This window comes from Gorilla gorilla, chromosome 19, assembly GCF_029281585.2.
Source record: "Gorilla gorilla gorilla isolate KB3781 chromosome 19, NHGRI_mGorGor1-v2.1_pri, whole genome shotgun sequence".
Taxonomy (NCBI): domain Eukaryota; kingdom Metazoa; phylum Chordata; class Mammalia; order Primates; family Hominidae; genus Gorilla; species Gorilla gorilla.
In genome coordinates this window covers 36778138-36804267 of record NC_073243.2, presented here as the reverse complement: position 1 = coordinate 36804267, position 26130 = coordinate 36778138, and positions in this window count along the sequence as shown.

The window sequence follows — 26130 nt, the reverse complement described above, 5'->3', positions numbered from 1 at the left end:
GTGGCTCACGCCTGTAATCCCAGCACTTTGGGAGGCCAAGGCGGGCGGATCACGAGGTCAGGAGATCGAGACCATCCTGGTTAACACAGTGAAACCCTGTCTCTATTAAAAATACAAAAATTAGCCACGGGTGGTGGCGGGCACCTGTAGTCCCAGCTATTCCGGAGTCTGAGGCAGGAGAATGGCATGAACCTGGGAGGTGGAGCTTGCAGCGAGCCGAGACCACGCCACTGCACTCCAGCCTGGGTGACAGGGCGAAACTCCGTCTCAAAAAAGAAAAAAGACATCAGTTTTTTATTGTTGTATAACTAATTACCACAAACCCAGTGGCTTAAGCGTATTATTGCATAGTTTCTGTGGATGAGGAGTCTAGGCTGGGTCTTCTGCTCAGGCCCTTATAAAGCTGTGCTCGAGTTACTGGCTGTATTTTGATCTAGAGGCTCAACTGAGGGAAAATTCACTTCCCAGCTCATTCAGGTTGTTAGCAGAAATCAATTCCTTGCTGTTTTGCAGCTGAGGACCCTGGCTTTTTGCTGGCTGTTGGCTGGAGGCCTGTATCAGGTTCTAGAGGCATCCACAGGTTCCTGGAAGAGTCCGCAGTTCCTTACCACACAGGCTTCTCCAACATGCCTGCTTATTCCATCAGGCCCACAAGGAGCATTTCACTTCTGTCTGCTGAAACAGAGTCTCATATAACATAACATAACATAACATAACATAACATAACATAACATAACATAACAAACGTAACGTAACGTAACGTAACGTAACATAATCACAGGAGTGACATCCCATCATCTTTTCCATATAATACAACCTGATCAAGGGACTGACATCCCATCACCAGTCCTGCCAACACTCAAGGGCAGGGAGTGTGGCAAAGCATGAATACCAAGAGATAAGGAATCATGGGCACTTACCTTACAGTCTGTCTGCTAAAAAGAATGATCTGTATATGTTTGGTACTTAAAGTCCCTGTAGTGTTTAAGAAAATTTGGCAAATTGGAGTATCTAAGAGACCAGCTTTGTGGTCCCAATTTAGAATGAATGAGTAATTGATTTAGATTTGGAATTTTGAGTTGAGTTGTAAGAGAGTTTTAATAAGTTTAGAAATTATATTGGACCATTTAAAACAACTTAACATCCACCACACTTATATGTTTACTGTCTTACAAATATTAGAATTTCTAAGTCCTTGAAAGGGTAGCAGCAGCCAGTCTCCAAAGACGGCCACCATCAATGCATGTTCTTAGTGTATGTGCATTCTGCTCCTGATAACAAGAAGAGGAGTTTCCTTCTCCTCTCTCCTCTGGGCTGACCTTGTAACTGGCCCTGATCAAGAGAATGTGGCAGAAGGGACATTCTGGTCATTAAGCCCAGGCCCTGCAAGGACTGATAGCTTCTACTTTCTGCCTCTTACAATGCTCTTTCTTGGAACCTAGCTGTTATGCCATGATAAAATAAATGATATACCTGATCGCAGAATATATAATGCACTCTTTTTATTTATTTATTTATTTATTTTGAGACAGAGTCTTGCTCTGTCACCCAAGCTGGAGTGCAGTGGTGTGATCTTGGGCTCACTGCAACCTCTGCCTCCCGGATTCAAGTGACTCTCCTGCCTCAGCCTCACCAGTAGCTGGAACTACAGGCCCACGCCAGAATGCCCAGCTAATTTTTGTGCTTTTAGGAGAGACAGGGTTTCACCACGTTGGCCAGACTGGTCTTGAACTCCTAACCTCAAGTAATCTGCCCGCCTCCGTCTCTTAAGTGTTGGGATCACAGGCGTGAGCCACCACACTCGGCCATATAATGAATTCTTAAAACTCAATAACAGGAAGACAAACAACCTGGTTAAAATAAATGGGCAAATTTTTCAACAGACATTACTAAAGAAGATATAGGAATGGATAAAAAGCATATGAAAAGATGCTTGGCCAGTCATGGTAGTACACGTCTGTAATCCCAGCTACTCGGGAGGCTGAGGCAGAATTGCTTGAACCCAGGAGATCCCAGTAAGCTGAGATCGCACCGATGCACTCCAGCCTGGGCAACAGAGTGAGACTTCATCTAAAAAAAATAAAAAAATAAAAAAAAGAAGAAAAGAAAAGGTGCTTAACATCATCAGTTATTAGGGAAATGCAAATTTGCAAATTAAAACCACAATGAGCTGCCTACCATTTCACACCTACTAGAATGGCTTTAGTTGAAAAGACAGACAATAACTAGTGTTCATGAAGATGCAGAGAAAATGGAACCTTCCTTCATGGCTGAGACAAAGTAAAAATGTTGTAGCTACTTTGGATAAAAGTTTGCCAGTTTCTTAAAAAGTTAAACATGTGTACTAAACATGGCTTTTTATTCTGATGTTTTGACATCAGGGGCCTTACAGATCCTGTGTAGACTGCAACTCCCAGGGCTAGCCAACACCTAGAAATAGCAAACAACTCATCTTCCATGTGCAAACCAACGAATCCTAAGCCTATTTCCTAATTACCTCCTCAGTTGAGCTCTCACACATCTTGCCACTATTCCCCTGCCCTAATCACCTCAGGGCTGGGTGCCAGATAATTACAAATATTCTCTATGCCCCAGAGTTCAGTTCAAATTGGCCAATCCTAAACCTGCTTACCTGGCCTCACCTGTTCCTGGGAAACCAGAATAAAGGCTCTTGCTCCCGCTGTCCCGACTGACCCTGCTGCTCCCCCATGTGGCCTGGCATGGTGGAGCACACACTCTCCTGTCCTGGGAACTGTCTCTGTCTTTTCAAGAGCAGTCATCTCCTGATCTGTTGGCCTCTCCATACCTGGATAAAAATAAAATCAACATTTTAAAGCAATATGTTTACCATATGATCCAGCAATTTCATTCTTAGGTATTTACCCCAGTGAAATGAAAACATATTTCTATACAAAAATCTGTACATGAATGTTCATAGCAGCATTATACGTAATAACTACAAAGTGGAAATCACCCACATATCCATCCAATGATGAATAGAGAAACAAAATGTGTTCTATCCATACAATGGAATACTTATTCAGAAATGAAAGGACTGAACTATTTATAAATGCTAAAACATAGATGAACATGAAAATAATTATGAGTGAAAGGAACCAGGCACAAAAGACCACACATTGTATGATCACTTTTATAGAAATGTTCAGAAAAGACAAATCTATGGAGAAAAAAGAGTACATTTGTGATGGCCTTGGAGCTGCAGTGGGAACAGGGGTTGACTGCTAACGAGCATGATGGTTCTCTTTAGGATTATACAAATATTCATAAATATTCTAAAACTGGATTGCAGTGATGAACAGTCTGTAAGTTTGTTAACCATCATTGAATTGTACACTTAAAATAGGTGAGTTTCTTTTTTTTTTTTAAGATTTTCTTTTTAATTATACTTTAAGTTCTGGGGTACATGTGCAGAATGTGCAGGTTTGTTACATAGCTACATGTGTGCCATGGTGGTTTGCTGCACCCAACAACCTGTAATTTTTTTTTTTTTTTTTGAGATGGAGTCTCACTCTGTTGCCCAGGCTGGAGTGCAGTGGCACAACCTCGGCTCAACAGCAATCTCCACCTCCCGGGTTCAAGTGATTCTCCTGCCTCGGCCTCCCGAGTAGCTGGGATTACAGGCACACACCACCACACCCAGCTAATTTCTGTATTTTTAGTAAAGACGGGGTTTCACCATATTGGTGAGGCTGGTCTTGAACTCCTGACCTCATGATTCGCCCGCCTTGGCCTCCCAAAGTGCTGGGATTACAGGCATGAGCCACCATGCCCGGCCAACCTGTAATCTACATTAGGCATTTCTCCTAACGCTATCCACCCCCTAGCCTCCCATCCCCCAGCAGGCCCTGGTGTGTGATGCCCACTCCCGTGTCCATGTGTTCTCATTGTTCAACTCCCACTTATGAGTGAAAACCTGCGGTGTTTGGTTTTCTGTTCCTGTTAGTTTGCTGAGAATGATGGTTTCCACCTTCATCCATGGCCCTGCAAAGGACATGAACTCATCCTTTTTTATGGCTGCATAGTATTCCATGGTGTGTATGTGCCACATTTTCTTTATCCAGTCTATCATTGATAGGCATTTGGGTTGATTCCAAGTCTTTGCTATTGTGAACTGTGCCACAATAAACATATGTGTGCATGTGTCTTTACAGTAGAATAATTTATAATCCTTTGGGTATATACCCAGTAATGGGATTGCTGGGTCAAATGGTATTTCTAGTTCTAGATCCTTGAGTAATCACCACACTGTCTTCCACAATGGTTGAACTAATTTATACTCCCACCAACAGTGTAAAAACATTCCTATTTCTCCACATCCTCTCTAGCATCTGTTGTTTCCTGACTTTCTAATGATTGCCATTCTAACTGGAGTGAGATGGTATCTCATTGTGGTTTTGATTTGCATTTCTCTAATGACCAGTGATGATGAGGTATTTTTCATATGTTTGTTGGCTGCATAAATGTCTTTTTAGAGAAGTGTCTGTTCATATCCTTCGCCCACTTTTTGATGGGGTTGTTTGTTTTCTTCTTGTGAATTTGTTTAAGTTCTTCGTCGATTCTGGATATTAGCCCTTTGTCAGATGGATAGATTGTAAAAATTTTCTCCCATTCTGTAGGTTGCCTGTTCACTCTGATGATAGTTTCTTTTGCTGTGCAGAAGCTCTTAAATTAGATCCCGTTTGTCAATTTTGGCTTTTGTTGCTATTGCTTTTGGTGTTTTAGCCATGAAGCCTTTGCCCACGCCTATGTGCTGAATGGTATTGCCCAGGTTTTCTTCTAGGATTTTCTTTTCTTTTTTTTTTGAGACCGAGTTTCGCTCTTGTTGCCCAGGCTGGAGTGCAGTGGCGCAATCTTGGCTCACCGCAGCCTCCACCTCCCAGGTTCAAGCGATTCTCCTGGCTCAGCCTCCCACCTCCTGAGTAGCTGGGATTACAGGCATGTGGCACCATGCCCAGCTAATTTTTCTGTATTTTTAGTAGAGACGGGGTTTCTCCATGTTGGTCAGGCTGGTCTCGAACTCCCGACCTCAGGTGATCTGCCCACCTTGGCCTCCCAAAGTGCTGGGATTACAGGCATGAGCCACCGCGCCCGGCCCCTCTTCTTGGGTTTTCATGGTTTTAGGCCTTGTGCTTAAGTCTTTAATCCATCTTGAGTTAATTTTTGTATAAGATGTAAGGAAGGGATCCAGTTTCAGGTTTCTGCATATGGCTAGCCAGTTTTCCCAACAGCATTTATTAAATAGGGAATCCTTTCCCTATTGGTTGTTTCTGTCAGGTTTGTCAAAGATCAGATGGTTGTAGATGTGTGATGTTTTCTCTGAGGCCCCTGTTCTATTCCATTGGTCTATATATCTGCTTTGGTACCAGTACCATGCTATTTTTGTTACTGCAGACCTTTTTTTTTTTTTGAGACAGAGTCTCGCTCTGTCGCCCAGGCTGGAGTGCAGTGGCGTGATCTTGGCTCACTGCAAGCTCCGCCTCCTGGGTTCACGCCATTCTCCTGCCTCAGCCTCCCGAGTAGCTGGGACTACAGGCGCCCGACACAACACCCGGCTACTTTTTTTATATTTTTAGTAGAGACAGGGTTTCACCGTGTTAGCCAGGATGGTCTTGATCTCCTGACCTCATGATCCGCCCACCTCGGCCTCCCAAAGTGCTGGGATTACAGGCATGAGCCACTGTGCCCGGCCTTACTGTAGCCTTATAGTATAGTTTGAAGTCAGGTAGCATGATGCCTCCAGCTTTGATCTTTTTGCTTAGGATTTTCTTGGCTATGCAGGCTCTTTTTTGGTTCTATATGAAATTTAAAGTAGTTTTCTCTAATTCTGTGAAGACAGTCAGTGGTCGCTTGATGGGGATAGCATTGAATCTATAAATTACTTTGGGCAGTATGGCCATTTTCATGATATTGATTCTTCCTATCCATGAGCATGGAATGTTTTTCCATTTGTTTGTGTCCTCTCTTATTTCCTTGAGCAGTGGTTTGTAATTCTCCTTGAAGAGTTCCTTCACATCTTACAAGGGAAGAGTTACATCCCTTGTAAGTTGTATTCCTAGGTATTTTATTCTCTTTGTAGCAATTGTGAATGGGACTTCACTCATAATTTGGCTCTCTGTTTGTCTGTTATTGGGGTATAGGAATTCTTGTGGTTTTTGCACATTGATTTTGTATCCTGAGACTTTGCTGAAGTTGCTTATCAGCTTAAGGAGATTTTGGGCGGAGATAATGGGATTTTCTAAATACACAATCATGTCATCTGCAAACAAAGACAATTTGACTTCCTCTTTCCTAATTGAATCCCCTTTATTTCTTTCTCTTGCCTGATTGCCTTGGCCAGAACTTCCAACACTATGTTGAATGAGTGGTGAGAGAGGGCATCCCTGTCTTGTGCCAGTTTTCAAAGGGAATGATTCCAGTTTTTGCCCACTCAGTGTGATATTGGCTGTGGGTTTGTCATAAATAGCTCTTATTATTTTGAGATACGTTCCATCAATACCTAGTTTATTGAGAGTTTTTAGCATGAAGGGCTGTTGAATTTTGTCGAAGGCCTTTTCTGCATCTATTGAGATAATCATGTGGTTTTTGTCATTGGTTCTGTTTATGTGATGGATTACATTTATTGATTTGTGTATGTTGAACCAGCCTTGCATCCCAAGTATGAAGCCAACTTGATTGTGGTGGATAAGCTTTTTGATGTGCTGCTGGATTTGGTTTGCTTGTTTTTTTTTTTTGAAGATTTTTGCATCAATGTTCATCAGGGATATTGGCCTGAAATTTTCTTTTTTTGTTACGTCTCTGCCAGGTTTCAGTATCAGGATGATGCTAGCCTCATAAAATGAGTTAAGGAGGATTTCCTCTTTTTGTATTGTTTGGAATAGTTTCAAAAGGAATGGTACCAGCTCCTCTTTGTATCTCTGATAGAATTTGCACTGTGAATCTGTCTTGACCTGGCCTTTTTTTGGTTGGTAGGCTATTAATTACTGCCTCAATTTCAGAACTTGTTATTAGTGTATTCAGGGATTTGATTTCTTCCTGGTTTAGACTTGGGAGAGTGTATGCGTCCAGGAATGTATCCATTTCTTCTAGATTTTCTAGTTTATTTGCATAGAGGTGTTTATAGTATTCTCTGATGGTAGTTTGTATTTCTGTGGGATCAGTGGTGATATCCCCTTTATCATTTTTTATTGCATCTATTTGATTCTTCTCTCTTTTCTTCTTTATTAGTCTGACTGCTAAGACCAGCTCAGTCAGGGAGACCCTAACCCAGCGGTGCTAGAGGAATTAAAGACACACACACAGAAATATAGAGGTGTGAAGTGGGAAATCAGGGGTCTCACAGCCTTCAGAGCTGAGAGCCCCCAAACAGAGATTTACCCACGTATTTATTAACAGCAAGCCAGTCATTAGCATTGTTTCTATAGATCTTAAATTAACTAAAAGTATCCCTTATGGGAAATGAAGGGATGGGCCGAATTAAAGGAATACGTTGGGCTAGTTAACTGCAGCAGGAGCATGTCCTTAAAGCACAGCTCACTCATGCTATTGTTTGTGGCTTAAGAATGCCTTTAAGTGGCTTTCCGCCCTGGGTGGGCGAAGTGTTCCTTGCCCTCATTCCAGTAAATCTTACAGCGTGGGCGTTATGGCCATCATGAACATGTTACAGTGCGGCAGAGATCTTGTTTATGGCCAGTTTTGGGGCCAGTTTATGGCCAGATTTTGGGGGGCTTGTTCCCAACATCTGACTAGTGAGCTATCTATTTTGTTGATCTTTTTGAAAAACCAGCTCCTGGATTCATTGATTTTTTGAAGGATTTTTCATGTCTCTATCTCCTTCAGTTCTGCTATGATCTTAGTTATTTCTTGCCTTCTGCTAGCTTTTGAATGTGTTTGCTCTTGCTTCTCTAGTTCTTTTAACTGTGATGTTAGGGTATCAATTTTAGATCTTTCCTGTTTCTCTTGTGGGCATTTAGTGCTATAAATTTCCTTCTACACACTGCTTCAAATGTGTCCCAGGATTCTGGTAAATGTGTCCCAGAGATTCTGGTATGTTGTGTCTTTGTTCTCATTGATTTCAAGAACATCTTTATTTCTGTTTTAATTTCACTAGTTACCCAGTAGTCATTCAGGAGCAGGTTGTTCAATTTCCATGTAGTTGTGTGGTTTTGATTGAGTTTCCTAATCCTGAGTTCTAATTTGATTGCACTGTGGTCTGAGAGACTGTTTGTTATGATTTCCATTCTTTTGCATTTGCTGAGGAGGGTTTTACTTCCAGTTATGTGGTTAATTTTAGAATAAGTGTGATGTGGTGCTGAGAAGAATGTATATTCTGTTGATATGGGGTGGAGAGTTCTGTAGATGTCTATTAGGTCTGCTTGGTCCAGAGCTGAGTTCAAGTCCTGGATATCTTTGTTAATTTTCTGTCTCACTGATCTGTCTAATATTGACAGTGGGGTGTTAAAATCTCCCACTATTACTGTGTGGGAGTCCAAGTCTCTTTGTATGTCTCTAAGAACTTGCTTTATGAATCTGGGTGCTCCTGTATTGGGTGCATATATATTTAGGTTAGTTAGCTCTTCTTGTTGCATTGATCCCTTTAGCATTATGTAATGGCCTTCTTTGTCTCTTTTGATCTTTGTTGGTTTAAAGTCTGTTTTATCAGAGACTAGGATTGTAACCCCTGCTTTTTTTGCTTTCCATTTGCTTGGTAAATATTCCTCCATCCCTTTATTTTGAGCCATGTGTGTCTTTGCATGTGAGATGGGTCTCCTGAATACAGCACACCGATGGGTCTTGACTCTTTATCCAATTTGCCAGTCTGTGTCTTTTAATTGGGGCATTTAGCCCATTTACATTTAAGGTTAATATTGTTATGTGTGAATTTGATCCTGCCATTATGATGCTAACTGGTTATTTTGCCCGTTGGTTGATGCAGTTTCTTCATAGCATCGATGATCTTTACAATTTGGTATGTTTTTGCAGTGGCTGGTACCGGTTGTTCCTTTCCATGTTTAGTGCTTCCTTCAGGAGCTCTTGTAAGGCAGGCCTGGTGGTGACAAAATCTCTCAGCATTTGCTTGTCTGTAAAGGATTTTATTTCTCCTTTGCTTATGAAGGTTAGTTTGGCTGGATATGAAATTCTGGGTTGAAAATTCTTTTCTTTAAGAATGTTGAATATTGGCCCCCACTCTCTTCTGGCTTTGTAGGGTTTCTGTTGACAGATCCACTGTTAGTCTGATGGGCTTTCCTTTGTGGGTAACACGACCTTTCTCTCTGGCTGCCCTTAACATTTTTTCCTTCATTTTAACCTTGGTGAATCTGATGATTATTTGTCTTGGGGTTGCTCTTCTTGAGGAGTATCTTTGTGGTGTTTTCTGTATTTCCTGAATTTGAATGTTGGCCTGCCTTGCTAGGTTGGGGAAGTTCTTCTGGATAATATCCTGAAGCGTGTTTCCATTCTCCTCGTCACTTTCAGGTACACCAATCAAATGTAGATTTGGTCTTTTCACATAGTCCCATATTTCTTGGAGGCTTTGTGTGTTTCTTTTCACTCTATCTTCTCTAATCTTGTCTTCTTTCTTTATTTCATTGAGTTGATCTTCAATCTCTGATATCCTTTCTTCCACTTGATCGATTTGGCTATTGATACTTGTGTATGCTTCACAAAGTTCTCGTGCTGTGTTTTTCAGCTCTATCAGGTCATTTATGTTCTTCTCTAAACTGATTATTCTAGTTAGCAATTCCTCTAACCTTTTTTCAAGGTTCTTAGCTTCCCTGCATTGGGTTAGAAACATGCTCCTTTAGCTTGGAGGAGTTTGTTATTACCCACCTTCTGAAGCCTACTTCTGTCAATTCGTCAAACTCATTCTCCATCCAATTTTGTTCCCTTGCTAGCAAGGAGTTGTGATTCTTTGGAGGAGAAGAGATGTTCTGGTTTTTGGAATTTTCAGCCTTTTTGTGCTGGTTTCTCCCCATCTTCGTGGATTTATCTACCTTTGGTCTTTGATGTTGGTGACCTTTGGATGGGGTCTCTGAGTGGATGTCCTTTTTGTTGATGTTGATACTATTCCTTTTGTTAGTTTTCCTTCTAACAGTCAGGCCCCTCTGCTTCAGGTCTGCTGGAGTTTGCTGGAGGTCCTCTTCAGACCCTGTTTTCCTGGGTATCACCATCAGAGGCTGCAGAACAGCAAAGATTGCTGCCTGCTCTTTCCTCTGGGAGCTTCATCCCAGAGGGGCACCTGCCAGATGCCAGCCAGAGCTCTCCTGTATGAGGTGTCCATAGGCCCCTACTGGGAGATGACTCCCAGTCAGGATACATGGCGGTCAGGGACCAACTTGAGGAGGAAGTCTGTCCCTTATCAGAGCTCAAACGCTGTGCTGGGAGATCTGCTGCTCTCTTCAGAGCTGTCAGGCAGGGATGTTTAAGTCTGCTGAAGCTGTGCCCACAGCTGCTCCTTCCCCCAGGTGCTCTGTCCCAGGGAGATGGGAGTTTTATCTATAAGCCCCTGACTGGGGCTGCTGCCTTTTTTTCAGAGATGCCCTGCCCAGAGAGGAGGAATCTAGAGAGGCAGCCTGGCTGCAGCGGCCTTGCTGAGCTGTGGTGGGCTCCACCCAGTTCAAACTCCCTGTGGCTTTGTTTACACTGTGAGGGTAAAGCCACCCACTCAAGTCTCAGCAATGGTGGATGCCCCTCCCCCAACCAAGCTCAAGTGTCCCAGGTCGACCTCAGACTGCTGTGCTAGCAGTGAGAATTTCAAGCCAGTGGATCTTAGCTTGCTGGGCTCTGTTGGGGTGAAACCCGCCACGCCAGACCACTTGGCTCTCTGGCTTCTGCCCCCTTTCCAGGGGAGTGAATGGTTCTGTCTCACTGGCATTCCAGGTTGCACTGGGGTATGAAAAAAAAAACTCCTGTAGCTAGCTTGGTGTCTGCCCAAATGGCCACCCAGTTTTGTGCTTGAAACCCAGGGCCCTGGTGGTGTAGGCACTGGAGGGAATCTCCTGCTCTGCCAGTTGCGATGACCATGGGAAAAGCACATTATCTGGGCCGGAGTGCACCATTCTTCCCAGTACAGTCTCTCACGGCTTCCCTTGGCTGGGGGAGGGAAATCCCCCGACCCCTTGCACTTCCCAGGTGAGGCGATGCCCCACCCTGCTTCAGCTTGCCCTCTGTGGGCTGGACCCACTGTCCAACCAGTCCCAGTGAGATGAACTGGGTACCTCAGTTGGAAATGCAGAAATCACCTGCCTTCTGTGTCGATCTCACTGGGAGATGCAGACTGGAGCTGTTCCTATTCAGTCATCTTGCCAGCAAATCAAAACAAGTGAGTTTTATGGTATGTAAATTATACCCCCAGCAAAGCTGTTTAAAAAAATAAATAATTCCAGAACAAAGAAGTTAGTGCCTTGCTGCTGCCCAGGGAGTAAATACAATGCTTTAGCAGAAATGTCAGGGCACTGTTGAATTTTCCTACATCTATCAGATCATGTCAGATAGAAGTTCTGAGGGACGCCCAAGAAACCATCCTGATTAGACTACACAAAGTCTGTGCAGACACAGTGAATTCTCCTTACCTTGGGGCCATCCAGCCTTAATGCTTTGTTGTACGTATGTGTAGAGGAAGACGTGTGCTTCGGTGGCAAATTATAGCATACTTTTCTACATGTCAGATTCTAATTCCTTGGGAGTTATTGTACAACACTGTATCTTATAGGTAGCAGATACAAATGCAAAATGGTTTTTGTCTATAGACATGCAAATTCTGTCCTGTCCAGCAGAAGTGCAACTGACTTCTTTCCCCCACTGTGGAGGAAGTGAGTGTTGCCTGCATTTGCACATTCATTGCAATATTCCAACTAAATAAATGTGTCTGCTCTTTGGCTTTTCCTTTTTTTAAGTTTATTTTTTATTTATTTTATTTTTTTAAGACAGAGTCTCACTCTGTTGCCCAGGCTGGAGTGTAGTGGTGCGATCTCGGCTTACTGCAACCTCCGCCTCCCAGGTTCAAGTGATTCTCCCTCCTCAGCCTCCTGAGTAGCTAGCTGGGACTACAGCCATCCGTCACCATGCCTGGCTAATTTTCGTATTTTTAGTAGAGATGGGGGTTTCACCATATTGGCCAGGCTGGTCTCAAACTCCTGACCTTGTGATCTGCCCACCTCAGCCTCCTAAAGTGCTGAGATTACAGGTGTGAGCCACTGCGCCTGGCCTTTTTATTTTTTATTAGAAGAGATAGGGTCTCACTATGTTGCCCAGGCTGGACTCAAACTGCTGGCCTTAAGTGATTCTCCTACTGCTGCATCCTAAAGTGCTGGGACTACAGGTGTGAGCCACAGCACCCAGCCTGACTTCTCCTTTGAAACGATTTTCATTTTAGTATATGTGCTGCCAAAGCGAGCACATGAACCAGTTTTAATACTAGACTGATTCCGGAATTCTGAGTAAAGCAAAATCTTTAACATGTTCATTTTTTTTCTGAATAAGAATAATGATTTTATCTTTTTATGTAAATTATTTTTAACACATTGGTTTTTAATTTTTTTTTAAAGAGCAGTTTTAGGTTCACAACAAAATTGAGCAAAAAAGACAGAGAGCCCCTATAACCCCCTGCAACCCCTCTTCAGCTATCCCCACTACTGACATCTGGCACCAGAGTTTTACAATTTGTTATAATTTATTAGAACTGATGTGCTTACACTGACACATCATTATTATCCAAAGTCCACTTAATGTTTTTAAATATCAATAAGTTTTTTGTCATCTTCATAAAATCTCAAGGTAACCTTTCTAGGAATCATTCTATCGATCTATGGTCTAGATTAAATCCCCTAAATAAGCAAATTCAGCCTGCCCTTTCAGAATTCTGCCTTGACAGTTTATTTCTGCCTGGGTGTGCTGCATGTTATAATAGAATGGCAATCTCCATCCACAGAGAAGCCAGTGGGAATCCTTAGAGAGCCAGAGGGTAATGTTCCTCTTTCAACTCTCTGTATCAAGCATGCACATATTCTTGTGCTTTATTTCATAAAAGAATTAAAATGAATTGAACTGAATCTAATTTCACAATTCACTTGGTTGCTTGCACCAGAAGCCTGTAATCATTTTAGACTCTCTCTTTCCTTCTCTTATTTTTTCGTCTTCAACAAATCTCCATCAGGGACTTACTGCCTATGTACCTAACCTGGGCAGTAAGGTCTGCACTACCAGACCCTGGAGAGAAAATAATGCGTGCAGTCCCACTCATGTGGAGCTTGTGATAGATAGATAGGGGATACAACAATCACATAATCACACAAAGATATCATGAAAACATACTGTGAAAGATACCCATAGGTCTGGTTTGGTGGTTCATGCCTGTAATCCTAACATATTGGGAGGCCGAGGCGGGTGGATTGCTTGAGCCCAGGAGTTTGAGATCAGCCTAGGTATCAAGGCAAAACCCCTCTACAAAAAATACAAAAATTAGCCAGGCATGGTGGTGTGTGCCTGTAGTCCCAGCTACTTGGGAGGCTGAGGTGGGAGGATTGCTTGAGCCCAGGAGGTTGAGGTTGCCTTGAGCTGTGATTGTGCCATTGTACTCCAGCCTGGGCAACAAAGTGAGACCCTGACTCAAAAAAAAAAAAAAAAAAGAAAGAAAGAAAAAAAAAAGAAACCCATGACTTAAAGCAGGGTCCCTGATTTAGGGGAGTAGGGTGGGGGGTCAGGGAAGGCTTCTCTAAAGAAATGACATTTGGGCTGGAACCTGAAGAATGAATGAAGGTGGCCAAGGTGTGTGTGTGTGTGTGTGTGTGTGTGTGTGTGTGTGGTGTATGCACAGAATGGGTGTGGCAGTTAAGTAGATCTGACCAGAGGGCAGCTAGGGGAAATTCTGTGAGGAGGGAAAGAGCATTCTGGTTGCTGCAAGGTCACCATGGCTAGAGTTGGGGCAGAGAATAGAGAAGTGAGGCTGGCGAACTAGACAGAGGTCAGTCACTGGAGGTCTATTTTTTTTGTTTTTTTTGTTTTTTTTCTTTTTTGAGATGGAGTCTTGCTCTGTCTCCCAGGCTGGAGTGCAATGGCGCAATCTCAGCTCACTGCAACCTCCACCTCCCAGGTTCAAGCGATTCTCCTGCCTCAGCCTCATGAGTAGCTGGGACTACAGGCATGTGCCACCACGCCTGGCTAATTTTTGTATTTTTTAGTACAGACAGGGTTTTGCCATGTTGGGCAGGCTGGTCTTGAACTCCTGACCACAGGTGATCCACCTGCCTTGGCCTCCCAAAGTGCTGGGATTACAGGCATGAGCCACACTTTGGTCTATTTTAAGAGCAAAAGGAGGCCATTAAAATATTTGTATACTTTATAAAATACTCCAAATTTGAAAAGATCATTTTATGGAGTATGGTTGGGTGATTGTGGCAGTGGAGTTTGAAGGAAATGGAGGGACACAGGAGATATTCAGAGAATAAAATAGAAAAGAGTAGGTGATGGGCTAAATGTGGGAGGAAATACTGGAGAGGGGTGAGTGAAGGTGAGTCCTAGGTTAGCAGCTTGAACCACCAGGTGGGACCTCTCACTGAAGCTGGAAACACCAGAGGAGGCTATATTCTCTCATTCCCTGTTTTAGTCTCAGCAAATCCCTCTAGCTTATCTCATTGGGTTTGGTTCCTTGCTTGAAGGCAGTGAGTGGTCAGTCTCCTGTCCCTAGAAAATGACCAGCATACTCCCAAGACAAATGAAGATTTTTCAAAATAAAAGCCAGGAGAGGGGGCTGTCTTGTGCAACATCTCTTTCAGGTCCAACTACACAAATGCCCCTGAACAAAGACACATTTAAAACTGGCCAGCTTCTTGAAATGGGGAATGGAAAATGCTGAGAGAAAGAAAAAACATTGAGTTGGAAAAAATAAGTAAGAGGAAAGTGGAATTTGTAGTTCAGGAACTTAGAAGGCGAGAAAAGTCATCTCTTGATGATAATTCCCAACAGGTCACATCCAATTAATCACCAAATTCTATTGATTCTGCTTTCTTAATAATTTTTGAGTTTCTTAATAATTTGTGAATTGACCCTGTCACCCCTAGTTTCACTGCATGAAGTTATACAGACAAGACAGGAAGTTTCCTGACTTCTAGCTGTGAAGACTTCATTTCACCATCTCTGTCCAGAGTGGGTGACCACATTCTCACAGCTTCTTTACCTGAATTTCTGTAAAACCAGTCATATCAGGATGGTGTTTGGCTGTAGGTAGCAGAAAAACCCAAACATAGTAGCTTAACCAAAGAGAAATGAACAGTACAGAGCAGGAGGCAGTAGCTTGAAAAAGTTACCAAGGATCCAGGTACACCCCCAAAGCTGCATTCCAGGTAGGAAGATGAAGTGAGAAGGGAAGATGGTTTCTGATCAGGAAAGTAGAACATTTCTAGAAATTCCCAGTAGACTTGCACTTTTGCCAGAACTGTTGTCACAGCTACCTTAACAGCAAGGGAACATAGGGAATATAAATACTAAGCAGTGGATTTTTTTTCCAGTGGTTGTTTTGTTTTTTACTATAAGGAAGATGGGGAGAATGAATAAGCGCTAGGTCAATGATAGTATCTACACACAAGGCCCTTCAGGATTTGGCCCTTGACTCTTTCTAAAACTATCCCCCTTCTTTCTCCTTCAGGCCCCATTGCTCCAGGCATACCTGCAAGTCTCTAAATTTATCATGCTGTCACAAGTCCACACAGCTCTGCACACGTTTGTTTGTTTGTTTGTTTGTTTTTTCCTGGATTGCTGTTTTTCTTTCCTTCCAAACTAGATCCTAGTTTTCTTTCAGACATCAACAGCAGTGTAATTTCTTCTCACAAGTCTTTCTGGTCTCCTCTTCTCTTTTCCTATAGTTTCTCCAGTTTATCTCTATCTTAGGTGGCACTTCTCATGCCATACTCTGATAATTGGTTTGCTGGGTCACGAGCTGCTCAAGAGTAGAGACTGTATTTCACTCAATGCTACTCACAACAGTGTGAGTCATTAGGAAATGTTTGCTGAACGAATAAATCCAGCCCTATGTTCACTTTCCTTAGCGGCTGCTGTGATTGGAATGTGTCCCGCAAAGTCCATGTGTTGAGAACATAATCTCTAATGCAACAGTGTTGGGAGGTGGGCCTTCCTAAGGGGTGATTAGATCTTGAGGCCTTCTGGCCTCATGGATGGATTAATGTTGCCATCTCAGGAGTGGGTGAGTCATGATGAGAGTGGGTTTGTTATATAAGCGAGTTCAGCTGTCTTGTTTGCTTGCTTTCTCTAGCACATGCTCTCTTGCCCTTCCACTTCCTGCCAATGGGATGACCAGAATGAAGGCCCTCACCAAATGCAGCCCCTGGATCTTGGACTTCCCAGCCCTTAGAATCATGAACCAAATAAAGTTCTACTGTTTATAAATTATGCAGTTTGTGGTATTCTGTTATAGCAAAAATGGACTAAGACAGTGACCTAGTCACATCCATCTTCCTCACCTTTACTTTCACTCACTGCAAATTAGACATGAAGTTACACAGACGAGACAGGAATGTTTTTGACTCCACACTATAGCTTGGTGCATTGGTTTTCTAGAGCTGCCATAACAAAGTACCACAGACAGGGTAGCTTAAACAACAGAAATTCATTTTCTCATAGTTCTGGAGACTGGAAGTCCAATGTCAAAGTGTCAGCAGGGTTGGTTTCTTTTGTCTCTCTCCTTGGCTTGCAGATGACTGCCTTCTTGCTGTGTTCTCATGTGGCCTTTCCTCTGTATGCACACATGTCTTGTGTGTCTCCTTGTGTGTCCAGATGTCCTCTTCTTATAAAGACACATGCACTTTGGATTAGGGCCCACCCATAGGACCTCATCCTAATTTAATCACCTTGTTTAATTTAATCATCATATCTTCAGTACAGTCCTATCCTGAGACACTGTGGGTTAGGATTCCAACATGATTTTTTGGGGGGAGGGGCACAATTCAGTCCATAAAACTTAGTCTTCTCCATTGTGCTGATTCCCACAAAGGACCCAGTGAGTGGCAGGCTCCATTGGGAAACTCATTCCAAGTCCTGGCCTTGCCCTAAAGTAGGGGAATTTGGAATTATTGCTCCTTTCTAGAGTAGATCAGTGTAAAGAGGGGCCCACGAGATGTACTGAACAACGCCAACCCTTGTGGGAAGCCCCAGAGGACAGCCAGGACACTGGAGAAGGAGACATGGCAAATGCTTCACCATTATCTTTTAAGGATCTTTGGAGTAGCTGAGAGCATCAACCTCCTTTTCTACAGAATATTTTCCAAACCGAGAGGAAAGTAAAATTTTCTTGATTCTCCCTTCCTTTCCTAACCTTGTCTATCTGGCACTGGTGGAAATTGCAAAAGATAATAAGGTAAACAAAACACAAAGAGGCAGAAATATAGTTTGCACCATGGACTCTTGCATAAGTGAAAAGCGGGCAAAGAGTGTGCCTTGTTCATTTGCAGAGACTTTGCAGCCTGTTATAAACCGAATGTTTGTGTCCCCCTATCCCCAAATTCATATATTGAAGCCCTAACCTTCAGGATTTAGAGTAACAAAGTAATTTAGGTTAAATGAGGTCTTAAGGGAGGGCTCTGATTCAATAGGATTGGTGTCTTTATAAAAAGAGACACTAAGAAGAGTTTTTCCTCTGGCTCTCTCCATTCACATACCCAGGAAAGGCCGTATGAGGACATAGTGAGAAGGTGGCAGGAAGAGACCCATCGCCAGAAACCAAATTGACCAGAACCTTGATCTTGGACTTCTAGCCGCAGAATGATGAGAAAATAACTTGCTACTGTTTTAGCCACCCAGCCTAAGATTTTTGTTATTGGCAACCTAAGTAAAATAAGACACAGCTTTGGGGTATGCTTTCTACATAGTGAGTAGTCAATGAATGTCAAATGTGTAGATATATAATGATTTGTTTATAAAAAAGAGTTCTGTTAAAAATAACTATCTGAAGATTGTGACTATGGGTGATTTTCATTTGGTTACTTACTTTTCCATATAATCTGAACTCTTTACAGTATAGGTATATTACACTGTAAAGTTTTTTAGAAAGCAATTTTAAAAGCCTTATCTCATACATAGCTAGATGGCTTAATACTCACGACACAGTAGGATGTAGTCACGGGTCACAGAGACAATGTTCTGGATCTTAGAGCAGCAGACACATCCCTTGTGGGCTGCGCATGATGTCTCCTAACAAGGCAAAGCCATCTGTTAGGGTGAATTTTCTGAAAGTCTGCTTATATATGCTAGGATGGATGTCACAGGTGTGAGCTCTGTAAGGCTGGGGACAGTGTCTGGTTTTGCTCATCATTATATTCTCAGTACCTAGGACAGTGGCACATAGCAGCTAATTTTTTCTGTTAAAAGAAAATAAAAACCATCATTCAATGATTAACTACTCAGAGTAATAAATATTCGATGAACAATCAAATGAATGACTGAAGGGCATCCCAGACATAAAGTGATTATTTCTTTTGAAATTTCAGAGTGAATATATCTGACAAGAATCAAGTTACAGGAGGTCGAGGTGGGGAAATGAAGGAGGGCCCGGGTGGCATGCAGAGGAATAAACCACTGCTTGAACCCCACTTTCTGAATTGCTGAGCTACTGTCCCTTGTTCTCTTCAGTACACTGTTGCCAATTGTTGGGAGCGCCTAAAATTCGGAATTAATGAACCTATCTGGTTATGGAGATCCTGGCTTGTTGGGAATTAAGTTCAAGAAGGCTTAAGATTTCAATATAATTTGTGTGCTAGGGACCTCTTGTGGTAACTCTGTGTACTTTATCTTTCAGCACCTAGAAATAGACACGCATGCGTGCGCGCACATCCCCCCCCCCACTTCAAAGTGAAAGAATTATTATTATTTGGAAATATTTTTAAAATGTTATTTTTAACATGTTAAATGTTAAAAATGTAAAAATACAAATATTCAATAAATGTCTAAAATTTTTCAATATCTCTTGTAAAGAGATTTAGGCGGGGCATGATGGCTGTAATCCCAGTACTTAGGGATGCCAAAGCAGGAAGATCAAGACCAGGAATTTAACACCAGCCTGGGCAACAAAGTGAGACCCTGTCTATACAAACAAACAAATGAACAAAACACAAAACAAAACTGGTGTGGTGGTGGTGACACGCATCTGTGGTCTCAGCTACTTTGGAGGATGAGGCAGGAGGATTGCTCAAGCCCAGGAGTTTGAGGCTGCAATGAGCTATGATCATTCCACTGTACTCCAGCCTGGGCAAAGGGGCAAGACCTCATCTCTCTCTAAAAGAAAAATAAATTTAAATTAAAGGATGTGTTTGTCTTAAAGAATTTTAAAAAGGACTAGTCCCAGTGTCAAGATGAAGAAAACAGGCATTCCTGTATGTTTGGTAGGAGTGTATATGGACACAACAATGAGTACAACCACTTATTGGGGAAAAAATTAGGCCTTACAATTTCTTTAAAATGTTCATATTTCCTGACCCAGTAATTCCACTTCTAGGAAATTTTCCAGTAGGAAAGATAGAAAATACAGATAGGTTTTGCATATTAGGATTGTCATCAAGTTATACAGTAGAAAAAACAAGCCAAAAAAAGAAGATAGTTCAGTAAATTATATATTCATATAAAGTGATATTACTTACTTAAAATTGTGGTTTCAATTAATATTTATTGACATGGAAGAATACTTTTTTTGAGATGGAGATTCACTCTTGTCACCATGGCTGGAGTGCAATAGAGCCATCTTGGCTCACTGCAACCTCCGCCTCTCGGGTTCAAGTGATTCTCCTGCCTCAGCCTCCCGAATAGATGGAATTACAGGCGCCCGCCACCAGGTCTGGCTAATTTTTTGTATTTTTAGTAGAGACGGGGTTTCACTATGTTGGCCATGCTGGTCTCGAACTCCTGACCTTGTGATCTGCCCGCCTTGGCCTCTCAAAGTGCTGGAATTACAGGAGTGAGCCACTGCGCCCAGCCGACATGGCAGAACACTTATATGTGAAGGGAGTAAAGCAGAACATAGATCAATTACAACTGTAATTTATATATATACATGACAGATGGAAGAAAGGAAAGAAAGAGAAGGAAGCAAGGTTGGAAGGAAGAGAGGGAAGGAAGGAGGAAAGACATGAAAGAAGAAAGAAAGATGAAGCTGGAATGCTAACAGGTATTATTTTTGTGGGGAAGTGTATTGAGCCATTTTCTATTTCCTTCCTTAAACTTCTCCGCATTTACCAAAATTTAGACAATAAATATTCCATCAAAAAAATTAAACAAGTAATATATAGTCTTATTATAAAACATTAGCTTGGATTTTACATTTTTAAACTTAGAGCCATACTATTTATAGATATTGTTCTAAAACTAGCTTTTCTCATTGTATCTTTTGGAGATAGTTCTATCTCAGGCTTTACAGTTCAGACTCACTCAAATAAATATATTTTTTTTTATTCTGAGAAACTTTTAGTTGTTTTTGTTTTGTTTTAAGACAGGGTCTCACTCTGTCGCCCAGGCTGGAATGCAGTGGAAGAATCTGGGCTCACTGCAACCTCCAGCCTCCTGGGATCAAGCAAACCTCCCGCCTCAGCCTCCCGAGTAGCTGGGACTACAGGCTCGAGCCACCAATGCCTGGCTAATTTTTGTATTTTTTTTTGTAGAGACTGGGTTTTGCCATGTTGCCCAGGCTGGTCTCCAACTCCTGAGCTCAAAGCAATACACCCGCCTTGGCCTCCCAAAATGCTGAGATTACAGGCATGAGCCACCGCGCCTGGCATATTAATTTTTATTTAGAAAAAAAGATCATTATTTTAAACTGAAAATGTATTTGTTGCCATCAGTTTATTTTCGGACACATCCTTTCAGGGGAAATATCTTATTTCCACCAAAGAGGATAACAGAAGTGTGATGAGGTCAGCCATTTCCTCTCTCACGAGAATACAAGCTTATCTCTTAGAAAAAGCTGCCCTGCTGAGGGAGAATTGGAGATGAAGGCCTGCAGTGCAGGGTGCTCATGGCCACCTTTTGCCCATGATTTGGTAACCCTCGTTCAGGCTCACCTCCCTGAGGCTTGCAGGTAAGAATTCAGCAGGTAAATGAGTTCTTTAAAGGAGAAAGTTGTATAAACCTAAAGCAGCATGGTTGTAACAGAATGTACCTTTCTGTTGTAACTTGTAACAACAACATGGTTGTAATAAAATGTACATTTTTTCTCTTTTTCAAAAGCAATCTCAAAAGCTCACATAAAATATACATTATTTAATATATTTTCTTTTTTTTTCCTTTTTTTTTTTTTCCGAGATGGAGTCTTGCTCTGTTGCCCAGGCTGGAGTGCAGTGGCATGATCTCGGCTCACTGCAAACTCTACCTCCCGGGTTCACGCCATTCTCCTGCCTCAGCGTCCCAAGTAGCTGGGACTACAGGCGCCCGCCACCACACCTGGCTAATTTTTCTGTATTTAATGTATTTTCTGTGGAAAACTGGAAGTTGGAGTCCCTTTCAAAAAATTAGGTTTTTTTTTTTGTTTTTTTTTTTTTTTTTTTTTTTTTTTTGAGACAGAGTCTCACTCTGTTGCCTAGGCTGGAGTGCAATGGCATGATCTCTGCTTACTGCAACCTCTGCCTCCTGGTTTCAAGTGATTCACCTGCCTCAGCCTCCTGAGTAGCTTAGCAGAGGCTTACCACCATGCCCAGCTAATTTTTGTATTTTTAGTAGAGCTGGAGTTTCACCGTGTTGGTCAGGCTGGTCTTGAACTCCTGACCTCAGGTGATCCGCCCAGCTCAGCCTCCCAAAGTTCTGGGATTAGAGGTGTGAGCCACTGCGCCTGGCCAAAATTAATTAGTTTTTTTTTTTAAGTGAAAACTACACACACACACACACACGGTAAAATATGAAAGCAGTCCAAAAACCACTGTTCCTCTTACCTCAGATCCCTAGGTCTCCTTTCTCTCTCTCCAGAAGAAACTGTTAGCAGTTACAGATGTACTCCACTAGCATATTATTTGCATAAAAATAGTGAGTCCAAATCCGTCTCTGACCCCCTTTACTAAAACACAAGTGGGAATGTACTATATACATACTCTCCAATGCCATGGGATTTTAACAAAATATAACAGTATATCTAGTAGACTTTTAAAAAAACACATAATGGGACTTCAGAAGAATTAAAAAAATAAATTGGGAATATTTACATTACTGGCAATATGATAAATATTTTGAAAACTATTTCTGCTATAATAATATAAATGCTACATAAAATACAATTTTTAAAAACACATGTGGCTGAGCTAGTAAAAAGTGAGGGACCAGCTCTTTGGGAGGCCGAGGCAGGCGGATCACGAGGTCAGGAGATCGCGACCATCCTGGCTAACACGGTGAAACCCCGTCTCTACTAAAAATACAAAAAATTAGCCGGGTGCGGTGGCGGGTGCCTGTAGTCCCAGCTACTCGGGAGGCTGAGGCAGGAGAATGGCGTGAACCCGGGAGGCGGAGCTTGCAGTGAGCCGAGATCGCGCCACTGCACTCCAGCCTGGGCGAGAGAGTGAGACTCCGTCTCAAAAAAAAAAAAAAAAAAAGTGAGGGAAATGAAACAAGGGTAGGAGCCCAGAGAACTGTGGAGTGAGGGCTGAAGATGTTAGCTCTCCCGAGGGCATCAGCTCCTCCCTGAGCCATCTTGAGTTCCTGCTGTCTTGTTAAAATTGTGGTAAATTGGCCAGGCCCGATGGTTCACGCCTGTAATCCTAGCTCTTTGGGAAGCCGAGGCAGGAGGATCAGGAGGTCAGGAGTTTGAGACCAGCCTGACTAACATGGTGAAACCTCGTTTCTACTAAAAATACAAAAATTAACCGGGCGTGATGGCATGCACCTGTAATCCCAGCTACTCAGGAGGCTGAGGCAGGAGAATCACTTGAATCCGGGAGGCGGAGGTTGCCGCGAGCGGAGATCACGCTACTGCACTCCAGCCTGGGTGACAGAGCGAGACTCAGTCTAAAAATAAATAAATAAATAAATAATATAAAAAAATAAAAAAAATTGTGGTAAATTATACAGAACATGAGGCTTACCATTTTAACCATTTTTAAGTGTCCAGTTCAGTGGCATTAAGTACATTCACCATGTCGTGTAACTATCACCACTATTTCTGAAACTTTATTTCCTGAAACAGAAACTCTGTCACCATTAAGCAATAATCCCCGTCTCCCTGTCCCCAACCCGCCCCTGGAAACTACTATTCTCTTTTTCTATGAATTCAGTTGTTCTAGATACCTTATAGAAGTGGAATCATACAATCCTTGCCATTTTGTCTGGCTTACTATACTTAACATAATGTTTTCTTTTCTTTTCTTTTCTTTTTTTTTTCGAGACGGAGTCTCGCTCTGTCGCCCAGGCTGGAGTGCAGTGGCGCGATCTCGGCTCATTGCAAGCTCCGCCTCCCGGGTTCTTGCCATTCTCCTGCCTCAGCCTCCCAAGTAGCTGGGACTACGGGCGCCCGCCACCACGCCAGGCTAAATTTTTTTGTATTTTTAGTAGAGACGGGGTTTCACCATGGTCTCGATCTCCTGACCTCGTGATCTGCCCGCCTCGGCCTCCCAAAGTGCTGGGATTACAGGCATGAGCCGCCGTGCCCGGCTTAACATAATGTTTTCAAGATTCGTCCATGTCGTAGTGTGTATCACAACGTCAATCTTGATATGGCTAAACAATATTTTATTGTATGAATATACCACATGTTGCTTATCGGTTCATCTGTCTACGGATACTTTTGTTATTACTTAATTTTAGAGATGAGCCTTGCTCTGTCGCCCAGGCTGGAGTGCAGATCATAGTACACTGCAACCTTAAACTCCTGGGCTCAAGTGATCCCCCTGTCTCAGCCTCCCAAGTGGCTGGCACTATAGGCATGAGCCACTGTGCCTGGCTCAGTAATTGCTTTAATAGATTAAACATGCCAATTAAAAGACATCGATTGGCTGAATGGATTTTTTTTAAAGGGTGGATAAAGATACTCCATGGGAATTGTCAAGTTTTTGTTGTAAAGTCTATTTAGTCTGATGTAATTATGGTTACCCTACTCTCTTTAGGTTCCTGTTTGCATGAAATATCATTTTTTACCCTTTCACTTTTAGCCTATGTGTGCCCCTTAGGTCCAAAACGATTCTGTTGTAGACAGAACACAGTTAGATCTTGTACAAAATAACTTGGAGAATGCATCTATAGGTTATAATTAAAGTCTTACAATAGCTGGGTGCAGTGGCTCACGCCTGTAATCCCAGCACTTTGGGAGGCTGAGGTGGGGGCGGATCACCTGAGGTCAGGAGTTTGAGACCAGCCTGGCCAACATGGTGAAACCCCATCTCTACTAAAAATACAATAAAATTAGCTGGGCATGGTGGTGGGCCCCTGTAATCCCAGTTACTTGGGAGGCTGAGGCAGGAGAATCACTCGAACAGAGGAGGCGGAGGTTGCAGTGAGCCAAGACTGTGCCATTGCACTCCAGTCTGGGCGACAAGAGCGAGACTCCATTTCAAAAAAACAAACAAACCAACAAAAAAACTCCTACAGTGAAAACTTTACTACAATAAGGGTGCTTGCTTAGACAAGGATGTTCAAACACATGTACACAAGAACGCTCAAAATGTATCAGCTTTAATTCTTTCAGAGTGAGCCAAAATAATTTAGGGGAAAAATTATTTTGACTAAAACTTACATAATAAAATAATGACTAATAATGACAGAAGCATTACAATCTAAGCACCATGAGGACCATGCCAGATTTTTTTTTTTTTTTTTTTGAGGCAGGCTCTCACTTTGTTGCCCAGGCTGGAGTGCAGTGGTGTGATCATGGCTCACTGCAAATTTGAACTTGTGGGCACAGGCAATTCTCCTGTCTCAGCCTCCCAAGTAGCTAGGATTACAGGAGTGTGCCACTATGCTCAGCTAATTTTGTAATTTTTGTACAGGTGAGGTCTTTCTGTTAGCCAGGCTAGTCTCCAACTCCTGGCCTTAGCAATCCTCCCACCTTGGCCTCCCAAAGTGCTGCTGGCATTCTAGGCATGAGCCACCACTCCCAGCCAAAAAATCCTTCTAATCAGAAGTTCATTTTGAGGTATTTACGTTGATGGTAGTGTTTTGTCGTCACTGAGCGCAACTTTGTCCCCAACCCTTTTTAACAGACACAAAGTAGACATCAAGTGGCTAAGGTGGTATACTGAATTTCTACTCTTCTAAGATTTTTAAAAATAATCAAATATTTGTAAGACAGCTAGCAACCTCATGAGCAAAAAAAAAAAAAAAAAAAAAGATCTGAAAGCTTTGTAGGATAAATTCAGAATTCTTTTTTTCACCTCTAGATGGTGCAAACTAAAAGTAATTTCTGTTTGTCAGGGTTTAGCTATGATAGATGAGTCCTAATACCTTTAGGTTTACTTTTCCTGTGTAACTATATAAAAGGCATTCCTGGCCTTATTTATCACAGTTTGCTTAGTTTATTTCTGAATACACTTACTTATGACCTATAGAAGTCTTAATAAATATGGAAGATCAATTTTACTAAATGCTCCTAATTGTCACTTTTTTTTTTTTTTTTTGAGATGGAGTCTGGCTCTCGCCCAGGCTGGAGGGCAGTAGTGCAATCTCGGCTCACTGCAACCTGTGCAGTAGAGACAGGGTTTCACCATGTTGGTCAGACTGATCTTGAGCTCCTAACCTCGTGATCCGCCTGCCTCGGCCTCTCAAAGTGCTGGGATTATAGGATTACCACCACGCCTGGCTCAGTCTCAGGCATTTCTAACAATGCAAGAACGGCCTAACACAGCCAGTACCTCTCATCCTGGAGTTGTCGCTGCTTTCCTGAGGGCAATGTTTGTCCTTCAGTGGCAACTTAATAACTGCTGACTGACCTTGAACTCTCTCAGAGCATATGGAATGCCATCAGTTTATCTTCTACATAATTCAAAGTATTACTTCTAAATGTGAAGAAGTAATGGGCCATATTTTCCACTTTGAGCATATGTTGTAAAATGATGAGATAGCTCAGAGTTTGAAATCTTAACCAACTAATGCCTACTATAAGCATTTCCCTAGGAAATTTATATCTGTATGACACTGGTCTGTAGGACA